This window comes from Papaver somniferum, chromosome 3 (genome assembly GCF_003573695.1).
Source record: "Papaver somniferum cultivar HN1 chromosome 3, ASM357369v1, whole genome shotgun sequence".
NCBI lineage: Eukaryota > Viridiplantae > Streptophyta > Magnoliopsida > Ranunculales > Papaveraceae > Papaver > Papaver somniferum.
The window spans coordinates 178227133-178250232 of record NC_039360.1 but is presented as its reverse complement, the minus strand read 5'-3'; the positions used below and the strand labels follow the sequence as shown (position 1 = coordinate 178250232).

Genomic DNA, 23100 nt, shown 5'->3' with positions numbered 1-23100 from the left:
AAGATCTTTGATCCGACGGCCTAAAATTATTACGTATAATTACACCAAGTTTACATGATTTTTTTTAAATCACGACCATCGAATTTTTCTAATGGATTACTATATTAATTACATGTATTCGTGATAAAAATCTAGAAAATAAGTAAAACTACTATATTAATTTAGGACATTTATGATCAAAATCCAAAATATCTGCGTAAACATATTTATGGGTAAAAAAAATCAGATTTATGTTTTTAGAATCGTTTTTAAGGTAAAAAACCTAAAGATGGCTATATTAATTTTGAGTATTAATGATAAAAATCCAGAAAAAAAATAAAAAAACTTGTATTAGTTTTGGACACTTATGATAAAAATCCAAAAAATCCAAGCATGTTTATAGGTCTTGTGAATCTAGAAAGGAGAGAAACAGACATAAAGTAGAGGGAAACAGGAGATAATTCTTATTAGATGTATATCGAATTCAAGAGATTAGGCCTCTATTTACATAGATAGAAGAAACTCTAATGTTAGACACATGGACATCTTAGTAAATAAACAATGGTTTATAATACTCCCCTCAATGACACTGTGTGTAAGCTAATTACATAATACAAACGTACCATGAAAACTCAAAAGAGAAAAAACTGAAATTTCATTAGCATGTACATACTTGAAACAATGCTGGACACGCAAATGTTGCCTCGTTAAAATATTGACAAGGAAAACCCCATTGGGACAAAACCTCGACGAAGGAAAAAGAGTACAACGCGATAAATCCAGTAAAATGCACCTTGTATGATGTTGCTCCCCCTGATAAGTACTTCAGTAAATTCTTGGCTTGCAAATCTTTGAGTTGAGACATCCCAATTTTGGTGAACGAAATTCTTGAATGCAGAAGATCATTGTGCTTTCATGAAGATGTCTGCTAGTTGATGAAGTCTTCTTTTATGTTGCACAAGCAATATTGTCTTAAATTATGCTTTTGCGGAGTCTACATTCTTCTTCAACACATTGAGAACTTGTTTCATGTATTTCTAGCTTCCCGTGATGATTTATAGAAGTAGTTGATGTAATTTCTTCAACAAATAGCCAAGATGTAGATAAATTACTGTAGGAGAACAAAACTTTGTTTGTGGTCATACCTTATGTGGATCCGAATGACGTCCAAATTTCCAAGGGATTGTTATGTTGATTTGGTGTAACAAAATGTTAATGGTGGGAATCCACTAAACAAACAAAATTGATACAACTCCCCCTTGGATGACCACCTTGTTGAATTAAATTGCATCACTAAAATCTTGCCAGTAAAACCCAATGGGAAAAAATATGTGCGAAGGAAAAAGAGCACAAATATCAACATTAAAAGAAATTGAAACGTCAGAGATGTTGCCTCATTAAAACCTTGTCAGGAAAATCACATGGGATAAAACCCGAAAACGAAGGGAAAAGAGTAAAACTTTTGACGATTCATGGATGCTAACTCAACAGTATGAGTATTACAGAAAATAAGCACCAAAATCATAACTATGGTCTACATCATAGACAAGTTTTAAGCAAGCATAATATTAAAACTGCATATTTTAAGAAATAAACGAAAAATAGAATTTACGCTGCTAAAGCATGGATTTTTTGTGTTTAAGGACTCCTCAGGAGATCTATAACGTTGAAATCATCAACTAATTAATCCCGATTTTCGGTTTTGTGCCAAATTTCTAAAAACACATAAAGGATTGTCAAACCTGACATAGTAGAGTCAAGTGGCTACGTGAATGTATTTTGAATAAAATACACATACAATCAACTGACACCAGATCCCGTGGGCATTATAATCTCATCATTATCACTTGATCTACAAAATTCTCAAGTCAAGTGGCTCATCATGATCCCACAAAATTCTCAAGTGTATGTATATCTTGAAAAAAATTCAATCAACTGGTACCAGAGCCCGCGGGCATTATAATCTCATCATTATCAAGTGAGAAGATATTAAATTTGAGAACGTGAATCATAATTTGGTAGCTCAATTGGAGCATTACCTGTAGCCTCTTATAGAACGCTACTTATCTGCTAGATGTGACTGGATTTCCTCTTAAGAGACAAGAGCTTAATAAAAGCAAAATGAGACATTTCACGCTAATGACAGCCTTTTTCGATATGTTTATGATGGGGGAGAAATTTATATGACTTTTAAGTTAATCAACACTAAAGTCTGGTAGTGTATATTCTCCCCCTGATTATGGCGAAAATATTTCCATCTCATCTACGAAAACAAGTTTCGTAAAGTATTATCCGATACACTCAAGGACATATACTGATAATAATTACTGGACGATTGATATTTATTTCAAAAGCCATGAAAAAATTGTCAGAAAATAAAATATTGTAGTCTACTTGACATACAAAATTGAACATCAACTATGGATTTTATTGGTTACAGTCATATAATCACCAAATAATTATGTGACCTTTAAGGTAAACAAGATAATGATTTAGAATCAAATTATGGACACATTCTTTGTTAAAGAAAATTATATCAAGATCTATATAGTCACTAGAAGGATTAATTATAGGTCCTAACAATCACATAATTGTTTGGTGATTTCGTTATGATTGGAAGTTTATCCCCGTTTGATCACACTATACGTAGGGAGAATAAAACTTTTTTTTATTCGTTTAGTCGGTAGAGTTACGCGTTGATGACATATTGTGATATAGAATAAGAGAATAAGAAGACACAAAGTAAAGGGTAAAAGAGAGAGAGAAATTCTATTAATGTGTGTAGAATTATAAAGGATTTATGTCTCTATTTATAGGGATAGAAGAAACCCTAATCTTAGACACAAGGGCATCTTAGTAAATAAACATTGGTTTATAACAACAGGGTGAAAAATCAGATTTATATTTTGTGGTTCCATTACAGGGTAAAATATATAAATTACTATATTAAATAAAATATAATAATATTTAAAGAATCAATCCATGAATAAATAAATTACACACTTTTGGTTGGTAACCTAGCAACAAGCTGGGCACCAACTCCTTTCTGAATAACAATACTTAATTTATGGAAAATAAAACTACCAACTCCACTACTAGCATCATGACTAACTAAACAATTCTTCAAACGCTTGAAAAAACATAAAGTATCATCTCCCAGTTCCCCTAAGGTAGAGAAAGCTAAAACGCCGAGACCATACCCAAGTGATGTACACTTATCCAAATATTTAGTGCGTTTCCGCGCAACAGCATTAGAAATAGCTTTGCCAGGAACGAAAGAGCGAATGCCATCACCTGTGAAGGGAGAGACCCATGTGACATCCATGCAAACATACTTATCATTTTCCAAGTTAAGAAAAAAGATATCCGCAGGGCGTAGATCCTTGTCATCATCCGACTGAAGCTCAAGAGAAACTTCCTTGCGTGCAGGCACACTGGCTTTGTAGAAAATGTCAACGACTATATCACGTACAAAGTCATGTCGAAACTTAATCCCAACATCCTTAGCACAATGAAGCGCGTGGTCTCCATAGATGTCCATGGATTTGTTACAGCTGGAGCATAAACCATTCTCAACAAACATTGGGATACCCAGGCGATAGCAAAGGACAACTCTGAACTGTCTCGTCCTGAGGTATTGATTAAGCCCACCAATAGGTATCGCTAATAAATAATCTTGTGCATGCTTAACTTGATTACACTGCCACAAAATGGAATCTCTAACAGACATAGAAATTTGTTCTGGGATTTTCTTCTTGATTGCATCAAAATAGGTGACTGCCAGGGAATGCATGGGGGGGTGGTATCATCGACGCGATAATAAGAAGGTAGTTGTGACGCCCCAAATACTAAACCTGCTTAGCTAACATGATTACAACCTAATTGAAGCATTAAAACTAGATTGCCGATTTTAAGAATCATAATTACCAAAAGGTGCTGATAAAAAAACCTAATAAAAATACCCAAACTCTCTGATATTATATAAATGAAAGTCTTTCGAGTTCTAAGAATATATTAATGTGTTGTTTAAATAGAAAGAAAGAATAGGTGTAGTAAAAGATACACGGCAACACTAGATTCGATAAAGCTCTAAGCTACGAAACGGATATCTTCAAGCGCTTCATTTCTTCTGATAACTGAAACTGAAGTGGGAACAAGTGAGCACATCATCCCAAAGGGGTGCCCAAAGGAAACAAATAATATTCAAGTAATCACTAACATGCATCACAGTTCATACCATCAAGACCAGATAGTTTAGACAACAACCTAATATGCACACGAGTGAATTCCCCAAATTAAATTAGTATATATAATATTCAACCGGCTTACCCCGACCTACTATGTAATATTCAACCGGCTTACCCCGACCTACTATAGATATAAAAAGTAAAGTGCGTAATATTTAACCGGCTTTCCCCGGTCTACTAAGATATAAAAGTAAAGTGCGTAATATTTAACCGGCTTCCCCCGGTCTACTAAAATGTAAAGTGCGTAATATTCAACCGGTTTTCCCCGGCCTACATAGAACATAGCAAGAAACCGTGGGGAAACACGATCACTCCTTGCGGGGGATTCACACAACATATATTACACACATATTTACATTCACTGCAAACATTGTACATACTGATATCAAAAACACATCATGCTCGCAGATAGAAAGAAAGCTCAATGATTACAAGAAGGTTACAAAGTTCCCACCTGAATTGATGACAGGCCATGCCTACCTCGAGATCCACTGGTTCATCTTTTGTATCGATCGTTGTTTACATAGATTAACCGTTAATCACACAATCATTCTAAGAAATTAGCCCAAAGCCTCATACAAGGTTCATACAAGTCTATCTAACGGTTCTAAGCCCATTTATGTTTCTACATCTTTTTCATTATCTATCTTTAGCATATTAAAGGTTTACTATTTCTATTAGGTTGGTTCTATAGTCCAATAAATAAGTCTTATGAATATCTACAACTTTGTAGAAGGAACCAAAGACTAATTCAGACCACTTAAAGGTTTACTATTTCTATTAGGTTGGTTCTATAGTCCAATAAATAAGTCTTATGAATATCTACAACTTTGTAGAAGGAACCAAAGACTAATTCAGATCACAAGTGGTCCATTTCAGGTTCATAAGGAAACCTGGCTATAAGCACAAATTGACTAAACAAGCCCATTAACTAAGGTCCAGTCCATCTGATCAACTAACGGTCAAAATGACGGTCACAGGTCAACGAACAGTCAACATCTATGTACAGTCAAAGATCAAGTCAAACAGTCAAGGTCAACTGGTCAATGGTCCAACTCGGTCCACTGAGTCTGTTCTGAGTCGAATCGATTCAACTCAGTCTGATACACTGAGTCAGCTAAGCTGACTGGGCTGACTAGCAGGCCATTGCATAGGCCAAAGCCTTTGCTCGGCCAAAAGGGTTTGTTGCACCATCATGGTGCAACACAAAACATGCCTGCACCACACACAAGCTAACCCACCTACAATCCTCATCAAGGAATTACAGAAGTACATTGAATACAAATAATTTCATTTACAATCAAAGACTAAGCCTACCTGCAATATGCAGCTTTAAGCTTCTACTAAAGAGATTCAACTCAACCCTTTTCTGCAACGGACAGTTCCATTCATGGAATTCATTCAATTAAACTCCAATTCCAACAACACTACAGCTCATACACTTTTAATGTAATTACTAATAACACTTGCAATACCACATATACCACCACTACCTCACTTCACAGGGTTTAGCTTATTCTTTTATTGCATTGTAACCCCAGTACCCATTCAAATGCATCTCAGGCCTCCTCCATGTATTGTTATCCCTAACTCAATCACAAATATAACTCCACAAACAACACCACCACCTCTCTGAACTTTCTCAAGCCAAACTTATACGCAACCATAACAACTTCCCCCCAGTTTTGTAATTACAACTCCAACTAAGACCACAAATCATCAACTATACTTTTCCTATAGATGCCGCCTTTTAATTACCTAACATTCATCTAGAAATCATCTCAAACAACCCTGCACATTCAATTACACCACTACTGCCAGCAACAATTGAACTCTTATTCTTCTTGATAAATGACTTCAAACCCAATCCTTCACAATCTCATACTCAAACAACCTTTACTCAGTTTATCTCAATCAACTTCAACACCAACAGTTCACAACACCCTCTCCAATATCATTCCAATTCTTAGCTCAACAAACATAAATAAATTCAACAATTTGAAATGAATAGCTTAACTAAAATTACAGAGAAGATCAATTACCTCAGGTCAGCTTGTCTCAACCAAATTGAAACCAACCCCTTATTTCTTCTGATTCCAAACAATCAATACCGAATCATCTTCTCCCTAAACCATCGGTTTAATTCTCAAAACCCTAGTTCTTAAATTGGGGAAGAACATGAAACCCTAATTCTTCAATTCTTCTCTGTGAATCGAAAATCAGATATTAAATCTTCTCATTTACGTTCAACACACAAAACCCATCTTCAATTGATCTTCTAGAGTATCAATTTCATCTTAGGATTCTCTTCTGCAACTCTACTGAAACCCTAGATCAAATCTCCACAATGATTCTCCACTAAATCAACTTCAAAACTCTAATTAAACACCAACCACTTTTGTCTTCATCCAACAGAAACACAAAATACTAATCAATTCCACGAATCTCAAAATGAAATCTAAAACCCTAATTATAATTCTTTGTTTCACTTTTTCTGTTGAGTTTGTTTTCACCTCATCAACCAAAACTACCACCATCAATTAACCTTCCATCTCTGCCAGCTTATATCAACTCGGAATCATGAACTGATTCTCGAAATCATTAACAGAAGAAGAAGAGGAAAGAAAGAAAGAGAAGGAGAAAGAAGAATGAAGAAGAAGAGAAACAGAATGAGAGTTATCCTCTCGATTTGGATAGAGATAAGGCCGACCCAGAATACTGAGACACTCATCATCTTGGATATGGGCTGCCATAAAGTCCATCATTGAAATAACTACTTTACTCTTCCTACTAATATGGTGATATCTTCTTCGTCAGGTATACGATTGACACGTTCGAGTAGTCCATTATGCGTAACTTTTCGAGATCTATCTAATGACACTAGATTCGTATCTAAATTATTATTATTTAATTTCTATTTACTAAAATCTATATTAACTAATCGAGCCAATAACAGGTAAATCGCCTCTTGACTGGTCTAATAGCGTTGACGTGCTTGAGGGTCCTTACAGTAGTCCACATTCCTGAATGAAGTTCTGAAGAGCCAACTGATAAAAAGAGCCTTTGTTTGTAGAGAATAAGTTACCAAGGATCACTCTTTGCATTGAAGCCGTTTGACTCTGAGAAGCAAGATAACAGTAAGCGCGGGTGTCTGCCATGGTGTAGATGCCAAAACCACCATCTTTGAAAGGCAAGGTAGCTAATCTCTGCTATAAAGGGTCAAACCCTGAGCCGTTCCCAGTAATAAGAAGTCTCAAATACTTGAGCAAATGATCATCGAAAAGCTCAGTAGCTTGTTGAAGGGCTGCAGGATTGGTAGTACGCAATGCAAAATACAATCTAAAAACACCGGTGCAATTGCGAAGTAAAAGCATCTCACTTTGAGGATCCTTGAGTTTTTTGATGGCAGACATAAGTTGAACAGTCTTTTCCACTCTACTCAGCATCATATCACTAATAAAGTTCAAATCCAGACTCACGGGACCACCCAAAAGTTTAACACCCTTAGAAGGTCTACCAATATCAGGCGGGAAAACACCATCATCAATGCTCCTGAGATCAGTGGAAGGCCAAAATACTTTCGTTTTCTTAATATTGAGATGTAAACCCCTACCTGGCCCTTCAGTTTCTATTATACGCAGAGCCTTAGACACCTCAAGTGTATCGCCAATGATTGTACCATCATCAAGGTACCAGGCATGCAAATCGAGTATGCAGCTGGAAGCAATAGTCTTCACTAGAGGATGAAGAGTCAAAGCAAACAGCAAGGGACCGAGAGGGTCACCCTATATTAAATAATATCCGAAATTTAATATTTATATTTTTGAGTATCTAAAAAAATGCATTTCATGGGGTAAAAAAATCATATTTATATTTTGTGGATACATTATAGGGTAAAAAATATATAAATTACTATATTAAATAATATCTGAAATTAAAAATTATATGTTCGTATATCTAAAAAGATCATATTTATATTTATATTCCGAGTATTTTGAATTAAAATCTGACAACATTAAAAATTACTATATTAATTAATGTCCGAAATTAATATTTGTATTTTGAGTATCTAAAAAAATCAGATAACTTACCTTGGATACACTCCGGCATTGATATTGGGTTTTTCCCAAAAATAAAAAATAAAATTCTATATTAATATAACTTATTAAAATTATTAGTATCGTCTTAAAAATCTTTCAATTAATCTCGTAAAAATATTTCAGCTAATAATAGTATTGTCTTTAGACTCTAATAAGAAGAAGGTAGTCCACATACCTGAATGAGGTTCTGAAGAGCCAACTGATAAGCAGAACCTTTTTTTGTTGAGAATAAGTTACCAAGGATCACCTTTTGCACTGAAGCCGTTTGACTCTGAGAAGCAAGATAACAGTAAGCGCGGGTGTCTGCCATGGTGTAGATGCCAAAACCACCATCTTTGATAGGCAAGGTATCTCTGCTATAAAGGGCCAAACCCTAAGCCGTCCCCAGTAATAATAAGCCTCAAATACTTGATCAAATGATCATCGAAAAGCTCAGTAGCTTGTTGAAGGGCTGCAGGATTGGTAGTACGCAATGCAAAATACAATTTATAAACACCGGTGCAATTGCGAAGTAAAAGCATCTCACTTTGAGGATCCTTGAGTTTTTTTATGGCAGTCATAAGTTGAACAGTCTTGTTCACTCTACTCAGCATCATATCACTAATAAAGTTCAAATCCAGACGCACGGGACCACCCAAAAGTTTAACACCCTTAGAAGGTCTACCAATATCAGGCGGGAAAACACCATCATCAATGCTCCTGGGATCAGTGGAAGGCCAAAAGACTTCCGTTTTCTTAATATTGAGATGTAAACCCCTACCTGGCCCTTCAGTTTTTATTATATACAGAGCCTTAGACACCTCAAGTGTATCGCCAATCATTGTACCATCATCAAGGTACCAGGCATGCAAATCGAGTATGCAGCTGGAAGCAATAGTCTTCACTATAGGATGAAGAGTCAAAGCAAACAGCAAGGGACCGAGAGGGTCATCCTATATTAAATAATATCCGAAATTTAATATTTATATTTTTGAGTATCTAAAAAAATGCATTTCATAGGGTAAAAAAATCATATTTATATTTGTGGATACATTATAGGGTAAAAAATGTATAAATTACTATATTAAATAATATCTGAAATTAAAAATTATATTTTCGAATATCTAAAAAAATCAAATTTATATTTATATTCCGAGTATTTTGAATTAAAATCTAACAACATTAAACATTACTATATTAATTAATGTCCGAAATTAATATATGTATTTTGAGTATCTAAAAAAAATCAGATAACTTACCTTGGATACACTCCGGCATTGATATTGGGTTTTTCCCAAAAATAAAATGCTATATTAATATAACTTATTAAAATTATTAGTATCGTCTTAAAAATCTTTCAATTAATCTCGTAAAAATCTTTCAACTAATATTAGTATTGTCTTTAGACTGTAATAAGAAGAAGGTAGTCCACATACCTGAATGAAGTTATGAAGAGCCAACTGATAAGCAGAACCTTTGTTTGTTGAGAATAAGTTACCAAGGATCACCTTTTGCACTGAAGCCGTTTGATTCTGAGAAGCAAGATAACAGTAAGCGCGGGTGTCTGCCATGGTGTAGATGCCAAAACCACCATCTTTGATAGGCAAGGTATCTCTGCTATAAAGGGTCAAACCCTGAGCCGTCCCCAGTAATAAGAAGCCTCAAATACTTGAGCAAATGATCATCGAAAAGCTCAGTAGCTTGTTGAAGGGCTGCAGGATTGGTAGTACGCAATGCAAAATACAATCTAGAAACACCGGTGCAATTGCGAAGTAAAAGCATCTCACTTTGAGGATCCTTGAGTTTTTTGATGGCAGTCATAAATTGAACAGTCTTGTTCACTCTACTCAGCATCATATCACTAATAAAGTTCAAATCCAGACTCACAGGACCACCCAAAAGTTTAACACCCTTAGAAGGTCTACCAATATCAGGCGGGAAAACACCATCATCAATGCTCCTGGGATCAGTGGAAGGCCAAAAGACTTCCGTTTTCTTAATATTGAGATGTAAACCCCTACCTGGCCCTTCAGTTTCTATTATACGCAGAGCCTTAGACACCTCAAGTGTATCGCCAATGATTGTACCATCATCAAGGTACCAGGCATGCAAATCGAATTTGCAGCTGGAAGCAATAGTCTTCACTAGAGGATGAAGAGTCAAAGCAAACAGCAAGGGACCGAGAGGGTCATCCTATATTAAATAATATCCGAAATTTAATATTTATATTTTTGAGTATCTAAAAAAATGCATTTCATGGGGTAAAAAAATCAGATTTATATTTGTGGATACATTATAGGGTAAAAAATATATAAATTACTATGTTAAATAATATCTGAAATTAAAAATTATATTTTCGAATATCTAAAAAAATTAAATTTATATTTATATTCCGAGTATTTTGAATTAAAATCTAACAACATTAAAAATTACTATATTAATTAATGTACGAAATTAATATATGTATTTTGAGTATCTAAAAAAAATCAGATAACTTACCTTGGATAACTCGGGCATTGATATTGGGTTTTTCCGAAAAATAAAAAATAAAATGCTATATTAATATAACTTATTAAAATTATTAGTATCGTCTTAAAAATCTTTTAATTAATCTCGTAAAAATCTTTAAGTTAATATTAGTATTGTCTTTAGACTCTAATAAGTTAAAAAATTAAATTTCCTCCTTTATAGTATTATCTTTGTAATTTTTTTTATTTGAATTTGATGTTTAGTTGTTTACATCCCTTTGGTTGGTAGCCTACCAACAAGCTGAGCACCAACGCCTTTTTGAATAGCTATATCTATTCTATAAAAAATAAAACTACCTAAGCCACTGCTAGCATCATTATTAACTAAACAGTTTTTCAAACGCTTAAAAAAACACAATGTATCCTCACCAATCTCTCCTAAAGTAGAGAAATCTAAAACACCAAAAGCATAACCATGTGAAGCACATTTATCCAAATATTTGGTGCGTAAATATCCTCCTTTATCTTTGCTGCCTAAATATCCTCCTTTATAAGGTGAAAAATTCTTTAATACCTTTTTAAATATCTAAAAAGGTAACTTTCCTAAATTTTTGAATTAAGATACAATTTTTTTACAATTTAATTCTATAAAAACTATCCAAGACCATGTATACAAATTTATATCGATTGATATTATTTTTTATTATTTTTTTATTTTTTTGAGCAAAGAAGGAGATTTTATTGATACTATAAACAACAGGTACAGACACAAGGGACAAACTAAAACACTCAAGACAAAGCAGCAAACACAGGACTCAGAGAAACCGTACAAGCTACTCAACTAGGATAGCATTATCCTCCCTCAGCACCTTACTAATGATATTAGGAGGTTCATTCCACCAAACTTGATGTCTAATGCTGGTTCTAGCATATTTAGCTAGCTTGTCTGCTGCCAGATTGCAGGACCTCTTCTGAAAAGTAACAATACAAAACTCTAGACTCTTAAGGGTTTCCTAGCACTCTAAGATGATATTCTGATCGTGCCATTTGAAAACCTCAGCATTACCATTACAACAATAAACAACTGACCTATTATCTCCTTCTACAATGTCATTTTTGCACTTCAAATCTTTGATCCATATTAGAGCTTTAAGAAGTGCCAAGGATTCAGCTTGATTTATATCTCTGGATCTTGTTGAGAAATCCATTGTTGCCAAGAATCTCCCTGTCCAGTCACGAATAATCAAAGCAAAACTAGCATTACAATTTTCAGACATAAAAGAAGCATCAATATTAATTTTGATCCAGTTTTCAGGTGGTTTTTTCCATTTCTCTTTTGTTGGCTTTCCTAACTTATTATCTTCTATGACTTGAATGTTAATGAAGTTTGTATAGTTTTTGATCCTATGTATGATGTTACTAGGATGCAAAACCTTATTCTCAAAGATTCTTTCACATCTTGCTTTCTACACTTTCCACAAGGTGCAAGGTGCAATGTTAGCAAGATATTTATTTTTTGCCTCTAGGGAATTAGTATCAGAGAACCAAGATATGATCCACTGCTTTAGAGAAGACTGGCGAACCTTTGATTGATGCAAAGCTGATGAAATCCCAAACCATATATCTTGACGAAAAGATGAGTACTTGATTCTTCTTCTTGATTACAGAAAGGACAGAGATTGCTGATATCTTTTTTGTACTTGCTGAGTCTTTGATTAACTGGCAAAATATTCATACAACATTTTCATAAAAAAATTTGCACCTCGTATGGAACTTCCATGTGCCATAAATTTAACCAATGAGTTTCTTGACTGTGACTACTATTCTCTTCTTTCGTTTCCTGCTTGATAAGTTCTCTATATGTAGAATTAGTGGTAAACTTACCACCCTTATTCAGCATCCATCTCAATTTATATACACCTGATCTTGGAATCCTTATGTTTAATATTTTGTTCACCTGGTCTTGACTAAAATGACTATTAATCTTCTACAGCTCCCAATCATAATTGTTTCCATCTATAAATTCAGAGACCTTGACTTCTGTGTTGTAGATGTGTTGATTGTTAACTTGAGAAGAATCAGAAAGAGTGGCATACTCATAAAACCATCTATGCTTGAAAGCCTTTATAGATTTCCCATCACCAACCTCTCATATATGTAATATTTCTTTATAACTTGAATACATGTTTGAATGCTTTGCCATATCCATGAGCTTCTCTTCTTCGAGGTATCGTCAGTTAGAAGATCTTTACCTTTAAATTATCTAGCTTCCAGAATTTGAACCCATTTTGCATTAGGCTCATTTAGAAGTCTCCAAGGTAATTTAGCCAATACAGAGATATTAAAGATTTTTGAGTCTTTTAGACCTATCCTCCATATCTCTTTGGTCTGCTAATTTTCTTCCATGAAATGTTGTTAGACCCTTTGTTGTTCTTTTTGCACAAGAAATAATTCCTCTGAATTCTGTTTAACCTTGTATGAGTTACATCTGGAGCTTCAAAAATACTCGGTAAATAGTTTGCAGTAGTACGTAGAGATGCTTGAATTCGAGTTGTTCTTCCTGCTTGAGATGTTAGTTGTCCTTGCCATGTTTGCAAGTTATTTTGCATCCTATCCACTGAGCCATCAAAAAATTCATCCTTACTACAGGGAATGTGAAGTAATTTACCTAAATACTTTTCATTCTTATCCATAACCGTCATTTTTAGCTTCTTTGAGATATCTTCACAAGCTTCTTTGCTTAGTTTTTTACTGAAAAAAACACTTGACTTTTCCAAATTCACCAATTGCCCCGAGGAAGAAGTAAACTTATTGATGACATCCATAAGATTATTTATAGATCTTTCATTTGCTTGAGTGAACAAAATGCAATCATCTGCGAATAAAAGATGTGAAACAGCTGGTCCTGATTGATATTATTTCCAAAATAATATTCTTTTCCTGGAATTTGTGGGTTTGGTCACTCTTTATATAAAACGTTCCAGCAAAACAAAACAAAAAATTCTGCAAGTTGCATTCTTCGGCTAGGATTTTGTTCTTTTTTTCTATTAATGTTTGCATTAATTTTTTTTATTCATCGTTCTGATGTATGTTTCCCTTTCTCTTTGCAGAAACAACACCTAACCAAGGTAGAAGAGGTAGCATAAAGAACATGAAAGAAATTTTTTATGGTATGCTTTATTAATCATCGTTACCATTTTCAGAATGTTCAGCCAAAAAATCCAATGTATATAATGAGATTTATTTCTTAACCAATTATATTGTTCTGTTTTACAGGGTTTGAGCCTTCTTACATTTATATAGTTTGCTGCAGTTATATGATAGATTTGTATAATGCGAATGAAGCATTTCTTCGTTGGAATATATGGGCTATAGAGACCATCTCAGCTTAGTGGCAGCCCTAGGAGTCCATTAAGTCCATCTTGCATTTCTCCGGGGATTCTTTCACAAGAAAGCATGGGTTTAAATTGAAGCTTACAAAACTTAGATCTCTTCAAGTTGTAGACGAGGCAAAATGAGTTGTTGTTTTTCAAGGAATTGAGGAGACGACCGTGCGGAGGAAACTCCTTGAACCGAGTGAACTGTCTAACCTCACACAGATGCACTGCAAGAGGGAGTACTTTGAATTCGAGAGATCAATCTGTAGGACTCCGGCCTAAACCAAGACAATGGCCGTTCCAGAGTCAATTTGGTCACAAGAGAGGATGGGTCGATCTGTAGGAGGGAAGCTGAGGAATGTGTGAGATCAATGGTGATCGAAATTGTAGGTGTGTTGTATATTCTGCGTGAAGAAATAAGATAAGTTTTGATTGATTGAATTTTCTCTGTTGAGAGTAATCGCTCAGATGTTGAGTTCTTAATCTCTTGTTGCCTATTCGACCAGAGATTGTATGTTGTTTCAATCATGACTCGGAGACTTATTTATATTGCTAGAATTGTAAAACACCTTGATCCTATGAAGTGCGACAGTTTCTAGAGTCAAAGAGTGGGGAAGTGGAAATCGTGTTAAAACCAGTTTCTCATCATGCGGAGACTTGGTTGATTTTCCATCCACTACTTTGCTAACTCCTCCAACTGATTGCACGACTTGCTCACATTATCATCGTGTGTATGAACATACGTGTCGTAAACCGCCAGACCAAAACCCTAGTTAATATCCCCCCATGTAACATGATTGATGTCTCGTGATTGTGGGTCTGCAAGGCAGACGTGTATTTAGTTAGTCAGTTGCTGACTTCATGGGACGATGAGTCCTTGTATTGCTGAGTCGAACGTGATTTGCAAATGTTCTAAGACTCATGAATCAAACATGTTTGTGGAGACAGAAGTATAATTCTCGAGTAAATGTTGATAGTTAAAGTGAGCAAATATTGCTCATTCGATGGATTGTTGAATATTGATAGTTGAACCAATATTCCTTAGTCTGAGCAAATATTGCTCATCTGAGCAAATGTTGCTCGTTTGATGAATTATTGGTAACAGAACCAAATAAAATATTAATTTAGAATGATGGCAACTGAACTGAGTATAATTAATTAAAATGTTGATCACGAGATCAACGTAAAATTATTAGCGTTTGAATCTGGAATTATGAACCTTGGATTCGAAAACCCTAATTTTGATCAATTGCTGATCAATTGATGATTTATTGAAAATCAACCACGGAGTGAAGGAGGGACCGGCTACATGGGATGATGAGTCGACCATGTAACGCCCAGATACTTTAGTGAGCAAAATACCAAAGTCTCTTGAAGACCAGTTGGTGAAAAGATGATCAAATGCTGGTTTAATCATTTATTGAAATAATGCTCGTCTGAACCCTATGTGATAAAACCTAATAAATTATGAAGAGATTAAGGACCGACCAAGGGGTCATGAAACCGGCCCTGGTTGGTCATGGGACTGACGATTGTTTTATGAATTTCCAAATTATTTGGAAGAGTTTGAACCTAATGTGAACAAATTAGGTCAAATGATGAAAAAGTGTGGGACCGGCCTCTTGCAAGCCAAAGGGCCGACCTTGGTCGGTCAAGGTAATATGCTCATGTCACCAAAGTGTTCATGTCTCAGTCCTAAGAATTTTGATATTTTCTGGCGTGCATTTGAACATTCATTTGAGAAAATATGAAGAATTCAGGGTTTTTGCTGAAACTGAGGAATTTCCTGAGATGATGGAAATAATAATCAAAAAAGGGATTAAAAGTTGTGGGATCGGCCACGGTTAGGGCATGGCCTGCCAGCTAGTAAGCCCGGTCCCGTGACACCTTTCCCAATTTTATGTAATTTCCTTGATGTGAAGGAAATACCATGAAATTGAGGAGTTTCATAAGGTTACACTAGTGGAAAAAAAGCCGTTTTAAGATAGTTGGAAAGTGCTGTATTAGGGTGTTATACGACACTATCGAAATGCTGCTGAAAGTGTCGTAGATTCAGTGTCTTATTCTGGAACGACACTTTCAGGTTGACTCAGAATAAATCTGATTTACGATACTTTCTGGATGTCTCTAGGTACGACAATTAGCTTACGTCGTAGATTTAATTTTTAATATAAGAAAAATACAAATCAGCTATGGCTGACTGATTGCAGTCATTCTGACTGAGCTGATTTATAATTCTGATTCGAACTAAAATAAACTCAAATTACACTAAAATCAGACCTGGATTCATAAATTCAAATAGAAGTTCATTGTTACATCTATTCATGACTGAACTCATAACACTTCATAACTGAATTCATACTTGGATTCAAAATCACAAAAAAAAAAAAAGTATTCAATTATAATGAATTCATACATTTAAGTAGCATTTCTGGATTCGGAGTTGTAGTAATTCAGATTTTCCGCCGTTGGCTGGAAAAGGATGCCATAAGAAAACTACAATGAAAACCACAATGTCCAAGTTTCTTCTCCCACTTTGATTTTCCTGCAATAGAAACTATCTGGTATTAGCGAACATAGCAAGCCTATACACAAGACACCGACATTGCATAACTTTACACAATTCAGAGAAACAAGAATTAAAGATTGTATACGATGCTAGCACTTCTAAGTATTCAAGGGTTATCACAGATCTTCAACAGGTTCTCGGGCAGTGTCTTGAATCCTAATTCAACGTTCTTACAGGATTTGAGGAAATTACCATCAGTTGCTAAGAGAGCAACACCCACTTCATGGTCTCACTGGAAATTAGCTGCAACAAATCAAACCAAATGGTCATTTCAAGCAGATATATACACAATACCCACTTCATGAAACAAAAAACAATGTACTCACTCGAGCTCTAAGTCATCAACGACAACGAAGTATCCAATTTCACAACACCAGCCTGCACATACAAGAAAAAAAAAACAGTGTATTCACTGATAGAGAATATAACAATGCAGTATGTACACAAAACATAACATAACATTGTGAATCACTTTTTTTTTGTGCTCGCAACATATCCACGAGTGGAAGTCATATATGACAGACATACCTCGGTATTTAGGAACACTTGTTCGAGAAATAGAGATCAAATCTTGGATAAGATGAGTATGGAGCCACATGCTTTCCGCCATTTTACAGGGAACACCACCCGCCTCAAAAAGGGTCTTCGAACAAGTTTCCGAGCAAGTCCTACATTAAGCAAAGAAATAAATGTACCATTGATTTTGCAGTCATCGCATATTTGCACTTAACATACGTGGGAAAAAACATTGTAGGGTGCAGATACAAGCGAAGTAACCAAACCAAATTAGTGTTTAAAGGAGTTTGCATTTCTTACTATTACCTACAGGCAACTGCTTCTTATCAGATACATACCAGGGATTAGATATGGATCATCCATGTTCCCTGTTGCATGTTGCTTGAACCCTTGCACCTGCAACTCGTACCATAAACATTTTACTCACGATATCCTCGTAAAAAAGTGGGGCTCAAAATCTTAAGAAACTTGCAACTCTTATGGTTTAAAACAACATTTTTTATACGCACTACCAGGTTCAGTCTAACTCCTCGAATATTGTGCGGTTAGGGTGTAAATGCAAACACCAAACAGGCTGCGTCATTATGATCTCACAGTCACAGAATATAATATGAAAAATAAAAACTTTGGACTTTGGCCTCTGAAAAACAATTGGAACAATCAGATTAAGAAATTGACATGACATTAGCATATACTGATATTCATTTTCTCAAATTAAAACCAGAAAGATATACTATCTAGTACTAGTAAAACAACAAATTCTATGACATCGGCTTATTATTGATGCTTGAGGATGCTGTTTGGCAGATAAAAGCAAAGTAACCAAACCAAATTAGTGTTTAAAGGAGTTTGCATTTCTTAATATTACCTACAGGCAACTGCTTCTTATCAGATACATATCAGGGATTAGATATGGATCATCCATGATTCCTGTTGCACGTTGCTTGAACCCTTGCACCTGCAACTCGTACCATAAACATTTTACTCACGATATCCTCGTAAAAAAGTGGGGCTCAAAATCTTAAGAAACTTGCAACTCTTATGGTTTAAAACAACATTTTTATACGCACTACCAGGTTCAGTCTAACTTTCTCGAATATTGTGCGGTTAGGGTGTAAATGCAAACACCAAACAGGCTGCATCATTATGATCTCACAGTCACAGAATATAATATGAAAAATGAACTTTGGACTTTGGCCTCTCAAAAACAATTGGAACAATCAGATTAAGAAATTGACATGACACTAGCATATACTGATATTCATTTTCTCAAATTTAAAACAGAAAGATATACTATCTAGTACTAGTAAAACAACAAATTCTACGACATCGGCTTATTATTGATGCTTGAGGATGCTGTTTGGTCGGAGACTTTCCTTACATTAATAAACTATTTACTAGCAGTACAATTTTCATTTTAGTTAGCAACTAAGAAAAGAAATAAAAAAATTCATTTAACACCCGAGGATGTTTCTTTTCTCTACCTCACGGATAAGGGTAGAACACTTACTATAACAATCCAATACTCCAACAACATTTTGCGTTTGGAGGATGTTGTAGCATTGAGTCGAGAATCTTTCTTTTCTCCTTCACCATTACTCTGTGTTTGGTTGCATGTATTCTTCCTTTGCTCCAGGCCTGCAAAGTAAAAATCAATAGTAGTCAGCCTTCTTCACTCTTTGAAGTTCACTAGTGTTATCGTTAGTGGGAGCAAAAAGATGAACTGTACCATGAGAGTGTTGTCCACCATAACTACAAAAGTCTTGGGTTGTTGCACCACCATTGGCCTTCTTAGGAGAGTACTCTTTGTATGTTTTTCATATAAGACAGTAATGAGGTCTTGGTCAGTATGAGGAGAAAGACCAAGGGTCCAATCATTATTGTATAGAGCACTGTACTTTATAACAGGGCATAAGTAATCGTTTCCCTAGGTGTGTGAATCATAATAATGATGGGCTATCTATCTATATATATTCTTCACTAAAAAAAATCATTCACAATGTTTTCTTAACCCCATAAACCAAAATGTAACAAGAAACCATAGACAAAGATCAAATACCCTAACCATATTTAGCATAAAAAAAAACACAAAACACTATAAACAGTTATGTAGATTGAGATAAGAACAAACAGTTTCCTATCGATCTAAATTATCCATAGTCTAAGGATCTAGAAAATCGAAAGAACGAACAAAGAATTGAGATAAAGCAATGGAGATAGGCACATATCATCATCTGGACCAGTTCTTCAAACTTCAAAGTTAATTAGTTTGGTTTGTAGGTTTTGTCCTCTGAAACTGTAGTGTTTTCTTAACAGAGAAACGAGATCATATATTATTGTATCCATAATAACTTCAGTACAATAACAAGTTCTAAAACAAACTATATATGCAACCTCTAAATTGGTAGTAACACATGATACATGGTCTCAAGCAATGATATTGAAAATAACCTAACCACAATCTAAAAAATGCCCAATTGTTCAAATAACCATTCATGATACTCAACCAAAAAATCCCTTTGTAAAATCAACATTCAAGTACCATTTACAACTACAACCCTTCTTTTCCTCACTGAATCAGTGTTACACTTTACAGTAATACACAAGATCCAACTAAGTTAACATTCACAACACCAAATTCCACAAAATCTAGATTCACATTAGAACGAGCAATATACACACAAAAGATCCTCAAAGATATGATTCTCACCAACAAAACTTAAAAATCAATGGTATGGAGAAGAAATCTTACGATTCTTACCGGCAGTTATTAGATTCCTCATGTGAGCTCTACCTCTAGGCTGGTTTTCTTGTCTAGTTTAGCTAGAGTTTTCCCTCTAACCTTTCCATCACGAGCTAAAGATCCGTAAACCTTACCTGCAACAAAATCACAAACAACCAGTTATTAGATTCTCAAAAAAACAGATTCAAAATTATATAATGGTGATAGCACTGAGAGAGAGATGTCTGAAATCAAAACCACAAACAACCAGTTATTAGTTTACCTAAACAGATGCCCTATCTGAAATTTGGAGTGTCTGAAACTAAAATTAAAACAAAAATTAGTTAAGGTTTACAATTGAATCAGAAATCTAAAGAAACATTTACTTAGAGTTTGGAAAGTTACAGAAGAAAATCAAAATAAGTAGTTTTTCAGAAGAAAATCGAACCCTATCTATCCAAATTCAATTTTCTTTTTTACTTCAACATTATCAGAAGACAAAAATACAAACGAATAAATCAAATACCAAAAGATTTACCTCAGCGAAAAACAGATTTGAATTGAAATCAGTTCAAATTACAGAAAGAAAATCATCTTGCAAAAAGTATGTAAAGTGGAGAAACGGCTAGGGTTTTCATCTCTGAAAAATCACAAGTGAAAGATCGATAGATCATGGTTGTTTAATTATCAAGTTTAGAGTCATCATCTCACTTGACTTCAGAGAAAGAGTTGAGTGATGATGGTAAGTGGTGAGGAGAAAGAGGATTTTCGCTTGCGGTGGTGTTTTGGTGAGAGATGAAATAATTGAAATAAGAGATAGCTGCAAAAGCATTGGTATTAACGAAGTCTGTTTTTCATCTGAGTCGGTCATATAACCAAACTAAATCCTAACCATTGAAAATTCCACAGAAACAATATACATGGACACGTCGTTGTATAAGTCAACATCAACGTTGCTTTGACTTTAGTCAACGACCACACATGAAGTATCGTTATGTAAGTAAACAAAAGTCCTTACACAGCGACAGTTTGACTTTGGTCAGCGAGACTTTCTAAGTGTTGTCATTTCGAAACAACCAACGTGTGTGGTTTTATTGTGTCTCCGATAGCCTGTTTTCCACTAGCGTTAAGGAATTTCCATGAGATGATGGAAATAATAATAATGATAAAATAAGGAATCATGAAGTGTGGGATAGGCTATGGCCAAGGCATGGCCGGCCGGTGATAGGTGTCATAAACACCTAGATTTATTATATATTGATTATGCTTTCTTTGCTATTTTTCGTGTGAATTATGTATTTTACGTTTGTTTTGAGCTTTTAGGCGTTTTGGAGTCATATGGAGCAAAAGAAGAAGAAATTGGCTTATTACGAAGTAAAAGGAGAAATCGGTCATTGTATGAGCAGGTGCTGTTAGGAGTCCAGTTACGGTTAAGGGGTAGCCAGTTTTATTTTAAAAGAGGGGATGTTAAAGGCACCCATGAAGTTACTCAGGGCACCCATTATGTCGGTGGATCTTATCGATGGGGTGTACCAAATCCAACCACCTCATAACCCTACATGAGAGACGACTTTTCTCTCATTCATCAGATTTCAGTTTCTCTGAATCCAGAGAAGAATCAGATCAAAAATTAAAGTGGGTTCTCGTCAAGTTTCGTTGCTACAATTGTCCAAGAAGAAAGATTTAATGGGTATGAGGCTAGGTTGAGTTGCAGACAGCCGAGAGAAGAAGATTTGAGAATAAGGGTTTTGATTTGAATCTGAGAATGGGTTCGATCTGTAAAGATGTTGTTCTTGAGATGAATTCGAGACATTAGATGGGTTAATGGCAGAGAGATGTTGTTGCTGAGTTGTTGGGTTGATAGAAAATCGAACTGGTGGTGATTTGGGTGAAGGTATCTTGATTCAGTTGTAGAAAAATGGAGTTTGGGTTCCATTTGATGTCGATTTTCATGGGTTGATGTTTGAGATATTGAATCAGAGATGGAATTTGAGGGTTTGGTGGTTGAAGTTGTTGTTGTTAGACAGAGAGAAGATCAATGTGTTGGTGGTGCTGTTGAGAGGCAAAGCAACCGAACTGAGATGGGTTTTCTGTGAAAGATTAAACCACTGAAATGCAGAGAAGAAGATGAGGAAGTGATGAAATTGAAGCCTCTGATGTTTCTAATGATGCAGGAAAATATCTCAAAGTAGAACTCGGAATAATGGGTTATCAAAACTGTGTTGAATGGTAGATGTATGTTTAGGAATTGTGCAGGGATGTGAAGAAGAGAATGGCCTGAATTCGGCCTGAGTAATTCCCATAAATAAACAAAACTGTGTCGGATTTTCATACCAGCCGATGACCGAGCCAACTCAGCTGAGTAAGACCAGTTAGCCGAGTAAGATGTTAACTCGGTGGCTAACTCACTCTCTGCCTTGACCCGTTGACTGACGGTCTGACCAGAAAGACCGTTAACTTTAACAGAACGGTGACAGAATATTCTTTCGGCGGTGAAGAATCTCAGGTGATCGACGGCGACAATTCTGGTCATATTCCGGCGATGACGTCAGCAAATCGGCGACCAGTTTTGGACCCAAAATTCCAGAGACATATTTCTCACACATGGGCTTGGTGGACCAGTTGGAGATGGGTTTTGAGAAGACCTAATTTTGGAAAGAGTATCCTTTTGGAATGGGAGAAGCATATAAATAGAAAACTCTTTCTCTAAACCTAGATATCTCCATTAGGGAGTCTTCTACTTTGTTCTAGGGTTTAGAAACATGATAGGTTTTCTCTTCCTTCTTGTTATGAACTCCATGAATATGAGCTAATTGATTTTATTATTGGTTTAAGATGTAGTTGGATTTTTGCAACCAAGTTATGATTTTTATGAATTAGTTTTCTCTCAATATTATCGTTTGATTTCTACTGCGTATAATAATTGCATGATTGATGTATTGCAATATGATTGAATGTTTGTTTGGTTGAGTCTAGAATTTATTGAACATACATCCATATCTATAGCTATTTTAGGGTTCATCATCGAGCGATAACCTTGAATACGAGTAGCATGATATGATTACGGTTTGTAGTGATACACTCTTGTAATCATATGTAGAAATTGACCTTTGTCCGAATTGTCATACGCAATGTATGACAAT

The 23100-nt window shown here is 35.2% G+C and overlaps 1 long non-coding RNA gene across 11 annotated transcripts; it reads right to left on the bottom strand.

Moving 5' to 3' along the window:
• Positions 1-16413: 16413 nt before the first annotated feature.
• On the bottom strand, positions 16414-20751 carry LOC113358144. Of its 11 annotated transcripts, none has more exons than XR_003364231.1 (11): positions 20496-20751; positions 20226-20279; positions 19997-20112; positions 18965-19039; positions 18746-18873; positions 18104-18193; positions 17574-17631; positions 17248-17387; positions 17046-17097; positions 16912-16962; positions 16414-16695 (listed from the first exon to the last, which is right to left on the bottom strand). It is a non-coding gene; the product is annotated as an uncharacterized LOC113358144 (long non-coding RNA). The 11 variants fall into 11 exon arrangements; XR_003364223.1 differs by having other exon boundaries at positions 19988-20112; positions 20241-20279; XR_003364226.1 differs by having other exon boundaries at positions 17748-18193; positions 20241-20279.
• Between the last annotated feature and the right edge of the window lie 2349 nt (positions 20752-23100).